General features: G+C 36.9%; 1 protein-coding gene across 1 annotated transcript in view; it reads right to left on the bottom strand.

The window, feature by feature from the left end:
- Window positions 1-13380, bottom strand: part of GALNTL6 (polypeptide N-acetylgalactosaminyltransferase like 6) — a 1391526-nt gene that overhangs the window by 906792 nt on the left and 471354 nt on the right. The window lies entirely within an intron of this gene.

The raw sequence follows: 13380 nt of genomic DNA, 5'->3' as shown, positions 1-13380 counted from the left end.
TTTTTCCATTACTTTATGATATCTGTGCTGTACTTAGTTGCTCAGTCTTGTCTGACTCTGACTCTGTGACCTCATGGACTCAGCACACCAGGCATCCTTCTCCTCTACTGTCTGCTGAAGTTTGCTCGGATTCATGTCTATCCAGTCAGTGATGCCATCCAACCATCTAACCTCTGTCACAACCTTCTTCTCCCTGCCCTCAGTCTTTCCCAGCATCAGGGTCTTTTCCAATGAGTTGGCTCTTCACAGCAGCTAGCCAAACTATTGGAGTTTCCCTGTATATATATATATATATATATATATATATATATATATATATATATATATATGTCCTCTGTTTATAGTATATACACACTACTACATATGAAATAGATAACCAACAAGGACCTACTTATAGGACATGGAACTATACTCAATATTTTGTCATAACATATAAGGGGTGATAATCTGAAATATATACATACATATATATATATGTAAATTTGCCATACACCTGATACTAACACAACATTATAAATCAATGATACTTCAATTAAAAAAATAAACAATGCTAGATCTGAGCTTCTAGCATTCCTGAGGACCACTTATGCCATGTTTCTGGACTAGGAAGTGTTGTAAGGCACAGGTGATTTCATCTGGCATGAAGGCTTCTCCAAAACCTCTGCTACTCACTCAAAGAGCATCAAATCAAAGTAGGGTTTCTGGTTCTGAACTAGTATATGGAAGTCTTGTTTGGGTCTCTCCTGCTGGCATTCTCCTTCTCCATTCCTTTACATATTTCCTCTATAGCCCTTGGTAGGTAAAGGAGCTGCGGTGGCCCAGAATTCATTACTGATGGCAGGTCCTGGATATGAATTTTGGAGGATGTTCAAATTATCACTGAATCTCTATGCCTTGTGCCTAAAATACAAAGCCTTAATGACTGTTTGAGAGCAAAGGAAGGAATGCTTTCCTTCAAATCATGGAAAACTCTCAGTTATCATAGCATTGTTGTTTTTGTTTGGTCTCTAAGTCATGTCTGACTCTTGAAGACCTCATGGACTGTAGCCCACCAGACTACTCTGTCTATGGGATTGTCCATGGGATTGTTGCCTGTCCCAGGCAACAACAGTGAGGTGAGTTGCCATTTCCTCCACCAGGGGGTCTTCCTGACCTAAGGACTGAACCTGCATCTCTTGCATTGGCAGGCTGAATCTTTACCACAGCACCACCTGGGAAGGCCCCCAGATGATATTTTCTTCCAAAAGAAGGTGGTTTCATCTCCACAGAAACACTCAGGTTCAGTGCAGCCACCTTCATGGATTATCTAAGCTGGGTCTCATGGGTAACTTGCTGTCGCTTCTATATCAGCAATTGCTGCTTCACCTTGAACTTTTATATTATGGAGATGGCTTCTTTCCTTCAGCCTGATGACCCAATCACTTTTGCTTCACACTTTTTCTTCTGCAGCTTCCTTACCTATCTCAGCCCTCACAGAATTGAGGACTTCCCAGATGATGCTAGTGGTAAAGAACACACTTGCCAACGCAGGAGACATAAGAGACAAGAGTTTGATCCCTGGGTTGGGAAGATCTCCTGGAGGAGGGCGTAGCAACCCACTTCAGTATTCTTGCCTGGAGAATCCCAGCACAGAGGAGCCTAGTGGGCTATAATCCATAGGGTCACAAAGAGTTGAACACAACTGAAATGACTAAGCGCACACAAACATAGAACTGAAGAGACTTAGAAACTTGCTCTGGATTATGCCTTGGTTTAAGGGAATGTTGAGACTGGTTTGATCTTTTATCCTGGCCACTACACCTTTCTTCATACGAGCAGTTAGGCTGTTTGATTTTCTTATTATTCATGTGCTTACAGCAGCAGCGAATTTAGTTTCGATTAGGAAGTTTTCCTTTGCACTTACAACTTGGTTCACTGTTTGGCATAAGAGGTTTAGCTTTTGGCCTATCTCAGCTTTTGACCTGCTTTCCTCACTGAGCTTCAACATGTCTAGCTTTTGACTTAAATTGAGGGACATGGGACTCTTCCCTTCACCTGAGCACCTGGAGGCCACTGTGGGATTACTAACAGGCTTAATTTCAATATATTGTTGTGTCTCAGGAAATAGGGAGGCCCGAGGAAGGGAGAGAGATGGAATGGGTAGCCATGAATCTCTCAGAACACGTGGCATTTAGCAGTTAAGTTCCCTATATTCTATGAGTGTGGCCCATGGTGCCTCCCAACATTTATAATAGGAACTTCAGAGATCCCTGATCAAAGATTACCTTAACAAGTGTAATAATAATAGAAATGTTTACAACTTTGTGAGTAAATGTGTTGGAGAAATAGTGCCAATAGACTTACTGAAAGCAGGGTTGTCACAAACCTCCAGTTTGCAAAAAAAAAAAAAAAAAAGTAATATCTGCCAAGTGCAATAAAATGAAGAGCAATAAAATGAGGTCTGCCTGTATACAGATATCCATATATTGAATACATGCTACAGCCCAGATAGTTTATTTATATAACTTAATTAACACTTAAAATAACTCTGTAACAAGCATCATCATTAAACCACAGTTTAATTAAACCACTAATGAGGAAAAAAAAGGCTAACTAAGCCCATATACACTTGCTTATGGAAGTTGATATTTCAACTTTTGCAACATATGCTTAAACTGAATTTTTGTTTTAAAGTTAACTTTTTCTTTTTTTAAGAACATGAACTGAGGGCAGTTTAATAAATTTTCTGAGATGTTTCTACACTGCTATTTTCATATTGTGATACTGAAGGGAATTCTTCCTTGGTAACTGTCACCTCAGTTTCAGCTAAATTTCATTCTGTTATTAGCCCCATAAAGAATACATCTCAACAGAATGCTCACTGTCTTTTCAGTTCCAGTTTGCATTTTCATTACTATAGAATGAGTGTCAAAGGAAATATTTCATTAAAAGTTAATTTTAATCTAATGAATAATAATGTTGTTTTGGTAATATTCCCAAATTTTACCACCTTCCAACAAACTTCATTATGAAATTTATTGAGAACACATCATAGATGTATAAATTAGACTAAATTGTTAACAATAAATGATGTTCACTGTTTGTAGTAACAAAAAACAGGCCAGATACTACTTTTAAGAGACGCAAATGCTATTACTAATACATGGAATCGAAAAAAAAAAAAAAAAAGAAAAGGAAAATGGATGTTGTATTGTGTAGTCACTAAGTCTTTTCTGACCCTTTGTGATTCCATGAACTGTCCATGGCATTTTCCAGGCAAGAATACTGGAGTGGGTTTCCATTTCCTCCTCCAGGGCATCTTCCAAACCCAGGGATTGAACCCATGTCTTCTGCATTGGATTCTTTTACAACTGAACCACCTGGGGAACACCTCTCCCCCCAAATGGTACAAATGAATTTATTTACAAAACAGAAATAGAGTCACAGATGCAGAAAACAAATCTATGGTTAACAAGGGGGAGAGGGTGGGAGGAATAAACGGGAGGTTTGGACTGACATATACACACTCTCATATACAAAATAGTAACTAATTAAGGACCTGCTATATAGCACAGGAAACGAAAAATAAGAGACACGAGGCATCCGTAAAAGATGGCCAAGAGCCACTGTAATTGTAGCACGTGATCTTTTTTTTTCCTGAAAGCAAAGCACTTACGGTCTCTCCCAGATGGAGCACATTTGTGTTTCTCGTTCTGTTCAGCTGGCAATCTCGTTCAATTATGTAGAATAAAGACATTTAAGAGCAAAATGGGTCCCTGATCAGCACTAAAGGGAGCTCTTGTTTAAAAGAACTTAGGAAAACCCACTGTGAATCATTTTAAACCATGGTGCTTTCTTACCTCTCACATAGTTTTAGTTCAGGCTTTTCAGAGGTCTTGTGATGGAAACTCACAGTCATCAGTATGACCCCTGTCCTTGGAATTTTCCAGGCAAGAACACTGGAGAGGGTTTACAGTTCCTACTCCAGAGGTAGAAGGATCATCGCTGCAAAAATTAAGTAGGGTCAAGAGATGGAGAGCGAACGAAATGGACTCTGTCTGTACATGGTGATGTGGTGATCGGGGCAGGCACAAAGAGACAGATGATATATGGTTGAGACCTTAAGGAAGAGGGGAGGGGCAGAAACAATACAGACCTCAGCATTTGGTCCAGCCAGCGGGAACAACACCTGAAAAGTTCCCAGAACATATTTATCATTCTTGAGGGAGAGGGAGGACAGCATGGCCGGTGGAGACGCTGCATATCGAACAGGAGATGAGGAGAGGAGAGCCGCTGGTAAGGGTGGATCCTGTGCATGCTCAGTCATGTTCAGCTCATGGTGACCCCACAGACTGTAGCCCACGAGGCTCCCCTGTCCGTGGATTTCCCAAGCAAGAATACTGGAGTGGGTTGCCACTTCCTGACCCAGGGGATCTTTCCGACCTAGGCATTGAACCCTCTTCTACATGCGCAGGTGGGTTGTTTTTCCACTGAGGCACTGGGGAAGCTCAGGGGTGGATCGTGCTGCATCTCATATTCATGAAATGGACTTGCAGTGCCTTTGGATTTGATGACTGGGCTTTGTATGCTTTGGAGCAGAGGAGTGAAATGATCTGGTTATGTGCTTTTAGAAGAGGCACTTTGAAGGACTGACCATGGGGTAGGGATATCAGTGAGGAGGTGACTGAAAAAGTTTAGGCGAGAGAGATTAATGGTCAGTATTCAAACAGCCATGGTGTCGATAACCATGTCAGGTCATGGCTCTGTGACAACCATTGGGTCACGGCTGGAGTGAAAGCACCTTCGACGATCCTCATGCTACTGAAATGGTGCTATAATTCATTTTTGTCTATTATTTTTTCTTCCATAGTTTGGAATAGTATTTGAAATATAGTGACCTCCATATTTTAAGTATTTGTCAAATAAGTGAATCAACAATTGAATAAAATGACAAGACAGTGAAAACCTTCTTTGGTCAAACCTGTAAGTATGACTAACTACACAAGTGGACATAATGAGAACTTAGATATAATTCCACAGGATTCCTAAGCCACATAGTGGAGTGCATGATTGTGATTACATAAGAATATAATCTATTTCAGAGAAAGAGAGCCCCTGCAAAGATTGAAAACAGCTTTCCTCCTGTTGAGTTCACATATATTGAAATTCAAAAACTAGCGATAAAAACAGTGAAATCTGAGCTAGAATAAAAAGAATGGACAAGAAAATTTTATACATTTCAAAACTAAAAATAGATACTCTCTAGAAATACAGATCGGGGCCTTGTGAAGGATTTCACAAACCACACCAACATGTGCACTTACACACACACCCCTGCATCACTCTGGATGGATGACTTAAAAAGTATGTTTTACCACTTAAACAGAAATGGTAGGAGAAATAAAGAATATCACATAATTAGAAACAGCTGCCTACACTAATTGCATTTTCTTCTGGACATCCAGCCAAAGTTATGAGATTCATCATTCAGAGAAAGGCCATAGGCAGAGTTTGTCTTTATATCAGAAATATATCACATTTTTTGCAACTTATACATGGAATGATGTCAGCTGAATACCTCTTTAGTAGTATATCTTTGGAGAAGGCAGTGGCAACCCACTCCAGTACTCTTGCCCGGAAAATCCCATGGATGTAGGAGCCTGGTAGGCTGCAGTCCATGGGGTCGCTAAGGGTCCGACACAACTGAGCGACTTCACTTTCACCTCTCACTTTCATGCATTGGAGATGGAAATGGCAATCCACTCCAGTGTTCTTGCCTGGAGAATCTGGGGATGGGGGAACCTGGTGGGCTGCCATCTATGGGGTCACACAGAGTTGGACACGAGTGAAGTGACTTAGCAGCAGCAGCAGCATATCTTTAGCTGCTATTAATAGAATGATTATACCAAGCTTAAATGATATTGACCCACTGACCCATCAATTTATACACTATCTCTTATATTTCAAAACAGTCTGTATTTCAGTTCATATCACTCAATTGTTATAATAATTTGAATGATGGTTCAAAAACCATGTTTATCAATTTTGTGATATAATAAAATGCAAAAGGATGGCTAAGTTGTTAGGAAACAAAATCGAATGTCACTAAATTCTAAAATGATATGAAACTAAATAAAATATAATGGGATCATGTATAAGATATATGAGCACAAAAAATAATGCCTAAAATATGACTTTGATCATAGGAAATAATGAGAAAGAGAATTCAGAAAAAAGTTAATTAGATGAAAGCACAAATGTATCTGGTATCAAGATATGACTTTATTCTTGAAAATTTGGTTTACTTCCTCTGGGAAGCCTGCCTGAACCTGAAATGGTATTTTGGACATTATTCTTCTATAGGTAAATTGGTTTGGTTAATGCTACTTCCCAAAACAAAGACTATGAAATAATAGAAACTCTAAAAATACATTAATTAGAATTCTTCTAACAAATTACAAAAAATCCTAATCATTCACTATAACTCTAAGGATACAGATGTACCAGAAAATAACTGTAAGTTACATCTAATGTTTGGAAATCTTTTAATTGCTCCTTATATATGTACATTTTTAAAGTAAGAACTCTCCATTTCCTCAACCCAAAGCAATCTACAGATTCAGTTGCAATCACTATCAAGTTATCAAGGGCATTTTTCACAGAAGTGTAACAAAAATTTTCACAATTTCTAAGGAAACACAAATGACTCCAAATAATGAAAGCAATCTTGAGGAAGAGGAACAGAACTGGAAGAATCAGTCCCTTGAACTTAGACTTTACTACAAAGCTATAGTCAACAAAAGAGATGGCACTGGCACAAAAATAGGAATATAGATCTACAGAACAGGACAGAGCCCAGAGACAAACCCATGCAACTGTGGCTGCCTAGCCTATGAGAAAGGAGGCAAGAATGTACAATGGAGAAAAGGGAGCCTCTTTAGTAAGTGATGCCGGGAAAACTACACAGCTACATGGAAAAGACTGAGAGAACACACCCTAACATCACACACAAAAATAAACTTAAAATGGATTGAATACCTAAATGTAATACCTGACTACTGACTGCTGCTGCTGCTGCTGCTGCTAAGTCGTTGACTAGAGAAAGTAAAACAAAAACAAACAAACAAATGGGGCCTAATTAAACTTACAGGATTTTGCACAGCAAAGGAAACCATAAACAAAATGAAAAGACAGCCCTCAGAATGGAAGGAAATATCTTTCAATAAGTTGACTAACAAAGGACTAATCTCAAAACTATACAAACAGCTCATACAACTCAATATAGACAACAAACCAAACAACCCAATCAAAAACCAGGCAGAACATCTAAAGAGCCATTTCTCCAAAGAAAATACATAGGTGGTCAAGAGGCACATGAAAAGATGCTCAGCACCACTATTAGAGAAATACAAGTCGAAACTACAGTGAGGCATCCCCTCACGTTGGTCAGAACAGCCATCTCAAATAGTCTACTGATACAAATAATAAATGTTGCAGAGAGTGTGGAGGAAAGGAATCCCTTCTACACTGTTTAAGGGAATTTAAATCGGTACAGCCACTATGGAGATGTTCTTTAAAAAGTAAAAATAGAGCTACTGAATGATGCAACAATCCCACTTCTGTATCTGGAGAAAACCATAATTCAAAATTATGCATGCAACGCTGATATTCACTGCAGTAGTATTTACAATAGCCAGGACATGGAAGCAACGTTAATGTCAATCAACAGAATGGATAAAGAAGATGTGGTACATATATACAATGGAATATCACTGAACCATAGGAAAAGAATGAAATAGTGTGATCTACAGAGATATGGACAGACCTACCATACAGAGTGAAATAAGTCAGACAGAGAAAAACAAATTTTGCTGATATGTGGAATCTAGAAAAATGTGATAGATGCACTTTTTCTAAGCAGAAATAGTCACAAATGTAGACAACAAACTTATGGTTGCCAAGGGGGAAAGGGAGGGGGATGAACTGGGACACTGAGACTGACACATATACAGCATTGATGCCATTAACATGTGTAAAGTAGATACCTAGTGAGGACCTGCTATAGAGCACACAGAACTCCCCTCCTGGCTCTGTGGTGACCTGAATGGGAAGGGAAGTTAAGAAAAAGAGTGGGTATATGAATACTGATGACTCAGTCACTTTGCTATACAGCAGAAACACAATATTGTAAAGCAACTATACTCCAAAAAAGATTAAGTTAAAAAAGAAGAAGAAAACTCCATTTTCTCAAAGGTGGGAAAAAGCATTTTCACCATTTCCTTATAACGCAACTATTACTTTTCCCTCTAAACTCCACCTACTTTTATAGAAATGAGTACTTAAAGTAGAAAATAAGTACTTAAGTACTTAAAAGTACTTAAAATACTTTAAAGTATTACAAAAATTATCAAATATCCCATAAAGGTACAATTGCCAAAATAAAATATAAACCAACAGCATCAGTAAAAACCCTAAAAAAAGATATCTGAAAAAGCAGGTGGTACTAGTGGTAAAGAGTCTGCATCCAATGCAGGAGATGAAAGTTCAGTCCCTAGAACAGGAAGATCCCCTGGAGAAGGGAATGGAAACCCACCCTAGTATTCTTGCCTGGAGAATCCCATGGACAGAGGAGCCTGGAGGGCTACAGTCCCTGGGGTCGCAAAGAGTTGGGCACGACTGAGCGACTGAACATCGCTGAGCACACACCCTGCATTCTGTGAATATACTTTAATAAAGATTACTGAGGTCCCATCAGGAAGCAGCTTACGGATTTTTCTATTTTTAAGATAATTTCAGTGTTTATTAAGTAGGACATGCATTTGAAAATGTAACTAAAATGTAGTATAATTAAAACATAATAAATATAAAACATTAAAGCACAGACCAATGTAACATACTTAAAGTGTGTTTGGAGGGAAATTTTAGAGTCCTAAAAGCTTATTGTACAATAGAAGAAGGCTGAAATTAAGGAGATAAGAATCTAACTTTTTAATATAGAAAAATGTAGCAAAAGTCAAATGAAAGAAGAAATACCAATATAAGACTGCAAGTTAATGAGAAAAATACAATAGATAAGATGAAAATATTGTTATTTCATTATTTATGATTAATAAATTGACAATTTCCTAGTGTAACAGATAAAGAAAAATGACAGAAAAACAAATAATGATATTTGAAAGTAAAAGCAACATGAAGTATGGCAGACATTATAAAATCTCTAAGAGGATGTTATGAATAAATGTGTCAATAAATATGAACATTTTAACCCCGCCATGAAAAATCTTTTCTCCAAGAAAAGTCCAGGTCCAAACAATCTTCACCCACAAGAGTATCATAACTATAAATAAATAAATAATTCTAATACATGACAATAAACTAAAAAGTATAGTGAAATGAGAAACATTACACAAGTCGTTTTACAAAGCTATCATTACATTGTTACCAAAACTTGACAAGGATTCTATGAGAAAGAAAAATTCATGGCCAATATTCACTCACAAATAGAGATACACAATAACTAAAATATTAGCAAACCAAATCTAGTAATAAATAAAAAGACAGATTTAGTCCATAAATTCAAAGTTTGCTTTCTATCAGAAATCAATAGATAGAAATAAAATGAAAGAAATCAATAGATAGAGCATAGTTAAAAACAAAGAAGAAAATGTATTTTAATCCAGTAGATACAACTGAACAAAGCATTTTGATTAGAATCAACATTCATTAAGATGTAAAAAAGTAAAAGTCTCAGAAAGCCATACCCAGATGACTTAGCTAACAGGGTACAGTACATTTTCATCAAGTAAATAAAATTCTAACACAAGGATCTAATTTGCTGTTGTCAGAATCATAACAAGTCAAATCTAGCTACCGATACCCATTAGACAACATGACACTCGAGCTCCTGGCAAATGCAGAAACAGTAAAAATAACTAAAGTTATGAGGTACAGGATGGAAAAACACTTTGCACACTGTCACTACTTACAGATATTATGAATATCTACATTAAGAATCCAAAATAACTGATGGGTAAATGACTATAATCCATAGAAGAGTTTAGAAAGTTTTCTAAAATGAGTCCATACTAGAATTAACCTTTCTCTATACCAACAACAAATAGTTCAGAATCTTGATAAGATTAATAACATGCTCAACACCCACATAATGTTAGTTTTCTAGGAAAACCACTGAAAACGTCTGACAATCAAATTATAAACACACCCATAAAGACAACAAACAAACACCAAGAAATATAAGCCACAGAATTAATTATTTAATATTGAAAATTACTCCCTAATTTATCAATATACTTAATACAATTCTAAACTTCCAATATTTTGTGTATATCTGTGTATGTATACATAAAGTCTGAGAAGCTGAATAAAATTTTAAAGAAATTTTAAAGAAAATTTTTATGTTAAGAATGGCAACTCATTCTCAAGGAAGAAAAGAAAGCAGGATGAGCTTTATCAGATTTCAACAACTGCTACAAAGATATAGTATTCAGCTTTGGCCACCTGAGGTGAAGAGCTGACTCCTGATGCTGGGAAAGAGTGAAGGCAGAAGGAAAAATGGATGACAGAGGATGGGATGATTGGATGGCATCACTGACTCAATGGACATGGGTCTGAGCAAGCTCTGGGAATTGGTGACGGACAGGAAGCATGGTGTACTGCAGTCCATGGGGTCGCAGAGTCAGACACGACTGAGCGACTGAACAGACAACAGATTCATACATGAAATATTATGTTATTAGTTTAAAGATTGTTATTCATGGGACAGAATTGAGAAGCCAGAAAGATAACACACAGATATGGAAACTTTTAATAACAGAGTCAACACTTATGATCTATGTGGAGAAAAATACATTTTATAGAAAATGCCGTTGTTGACTGGATAGCTAACTAGGCAAAAACTAAATAAATATTGAATCCCTACCTCATATGATATAAAAATGAAGATGAGCTGCATTTAAGACCAAATGTAAAAGATAAAGTTCTCAAGCTTAAAAAAGACAATATGGAACATCAACTAAGCCTATCCTTTAAAAATGATTTTAAAATTTGATAACAACAAAATTAAGAACTCTTATTCATTAAACAATATAGACAGACATTAAAAAAATATATATATACAAATTTGGGATAAGATAGTTTCACTGTGTACAACCAGGAAAAGATATTATTCAAAACAAATGAAGATTACTTTGTGGATCAATAAGAAAAAGAAATTTTAAAATTGGAAATAGGGAGGAATAGGAATTTTACCCAAAAGTAGGCATATGTGGTTGATAAGCATAAATAATATATCAACTACATTAAAATTAGCAAAATGCAAATTCATGTGACAATGAGTGCTTATTTCATACCACCATGATGAGGAAAGATGAAAAGTCAGGCAATATTCAGTGTTGACAGGATGCAGAGCAATGGGAATTCCATCTATTACTGGAGTAAAATAGGTATATCAACTTTGGGAAACAGTTTGTCATGTTCTACATAGTGACACTGAAATGTGTATTCCTTGGACATGCACTTCTACTATTAAATATGTACCCTAAGAAAATATTGCCTCTATCCCATAACCATGAGCAAGGATACTTAGAGCAATATTGTACATAACCAAAACCCAAGAACTCTCAAAATGTTTACGAAGTGGAAACTGATGTAGAAAATTAAACAGCAATAATAATGAATCAACTAGAATTGCACACACGCACATGGATGGGTCTCTGAAACAATTCTGAATGAAAGAAGAAAGTCATACACTATGATTCCATTTTTAAAGTCCAAACAGGCAGAATGTAACAACATTTGCTTAGTCATAAGAAATTACAGAGGAAAGTAAGTGGGAACATGGATTTCAAGGTTTGGAGGAGACAGAATAGCACTAATAATCGTACTATTTGGCCTGTTTATTAAGGACGGAGGTGTTGATTTTGACTTTGTACCTGCATGTATGTCTGTGTGTGCAGACTTCTTTTATTTATATTTTACAATATTTAAGAAATGATGAATTACAGTCTATTGTGCTTTTCATATATCTTCTAGTGAATCATACACATACTACTATTTAAAAGCTTTTTAACTGCACAAGACATGTGTACTTTAGGAAACTTGTTATAGTACCAATTTTCTTTATAGGTCAATTTCCCTTGCCCCAACTAGGGATGTAAAAATTAGAGGTATGTTTTCCAGTAGGCAGAAAGGGTAGTATTACACAGAAATAAATGTGAAGTATTCCATTTTTTATCCAAAATTTATTGGCACAAGCATAAGACAGGCACACCAAATTGAGTAAAAATAATTTAGATGGGTAATTACAGTTGTCATTGGTGGAGTTTATAACATGTATAAATAATAGGCCAATTATATATATATATATATATATATACATATATATATATATATATATATATATATAGTCCTAATGACAAGTCTGCAAAGTAGAATAGCAGAAAGACGAACTGACTAGCCACTTACACAAAAAAGCTAGAATAAGAGCCCCGATGTATCTCTCTCTCATACGTGCCCTGTCATGACTTCATTTTTGCCCAGATATTATTACTAGGTGTCTGATAGTGGGGTGTAATGGTCTATAAGAAGACCTGACCTAATCTCGCTCTGCAATTGGTTAGCCATTTGACTTTGGATAATATTTCATGAGTTCTTAAGAGCTCAGTTCTTTTTCTTTCCTTTTCTCTTTTAAGGAATTGGAGATTACAGTACCTATCAGAGTCACTCTCAAGTTTAAGCAAAATATGTATATAAAGCACCCAGCACAAAACATCTATTCAATACATATTAAGATGATGATGATAATAATGATGAATTTCCTGTTAAATTATGGGAACAGTTCCCCAGTGGTTAAAAAGAGGAACAGAGGGCTGGCTGAAGGGAGGGCTGATCAAGCAAACAGAGGGAGAAGATGAGAGAACTGGGAAAGTGAGAATACTAGTAAAGAGCTCACTTTCATGACCCTGTGTAGACTCTTGGCCAAGGGTGGAGGGATGATGTAATTTGGAAGAGGCTGATGCTCTGAACACAAGGAATGTTCTTAGGACAAGCAGGGGTTAGGGGACAGCCTTAGTAAGAGAAAAGGCATGAAAGAAGAAAATGGAAGACTCTCATTAGGTCAGGCACCCCTGACCCAGAGCTGAGAACATTTGCAGCCCTGAAGAGCCTCATAACTGTGTGAATGCCCTCACCTCTGTCTTCCTGGCAGGAGAGTTACCAGGAAGATTGGCCAGAAGAAACTCAGCCTGCAGCTTCCCAGGATTCTGCAAATCATCTGACCTGGGATGCACAGTTTCCCTGCTAAGCAGATGCTTTTACCAATCTGCACTTTCTCTATTTCTGTGATATCTTCACCATGACAAAGAAAAGACCAACAAACAACAA

Source organism: Muntiacus reevesi, chromosome 17, assembly GCF_963930625.1.
Source record: "Muntiacus reevesi chromosome 17, mMunRee1.1, whole genome shotgun sequence".
Lineage (NCBI taxonomy): Eukaryota > Metazoa > Chordata > Mammalia > Artiodactyla > Cervidae > Muntiacus > Muntiacus reevesi.
Note: the sequence above shows the minus strand (reverse complement) of the source record. Positions and strands in the feature narration are given on the sequence as shown.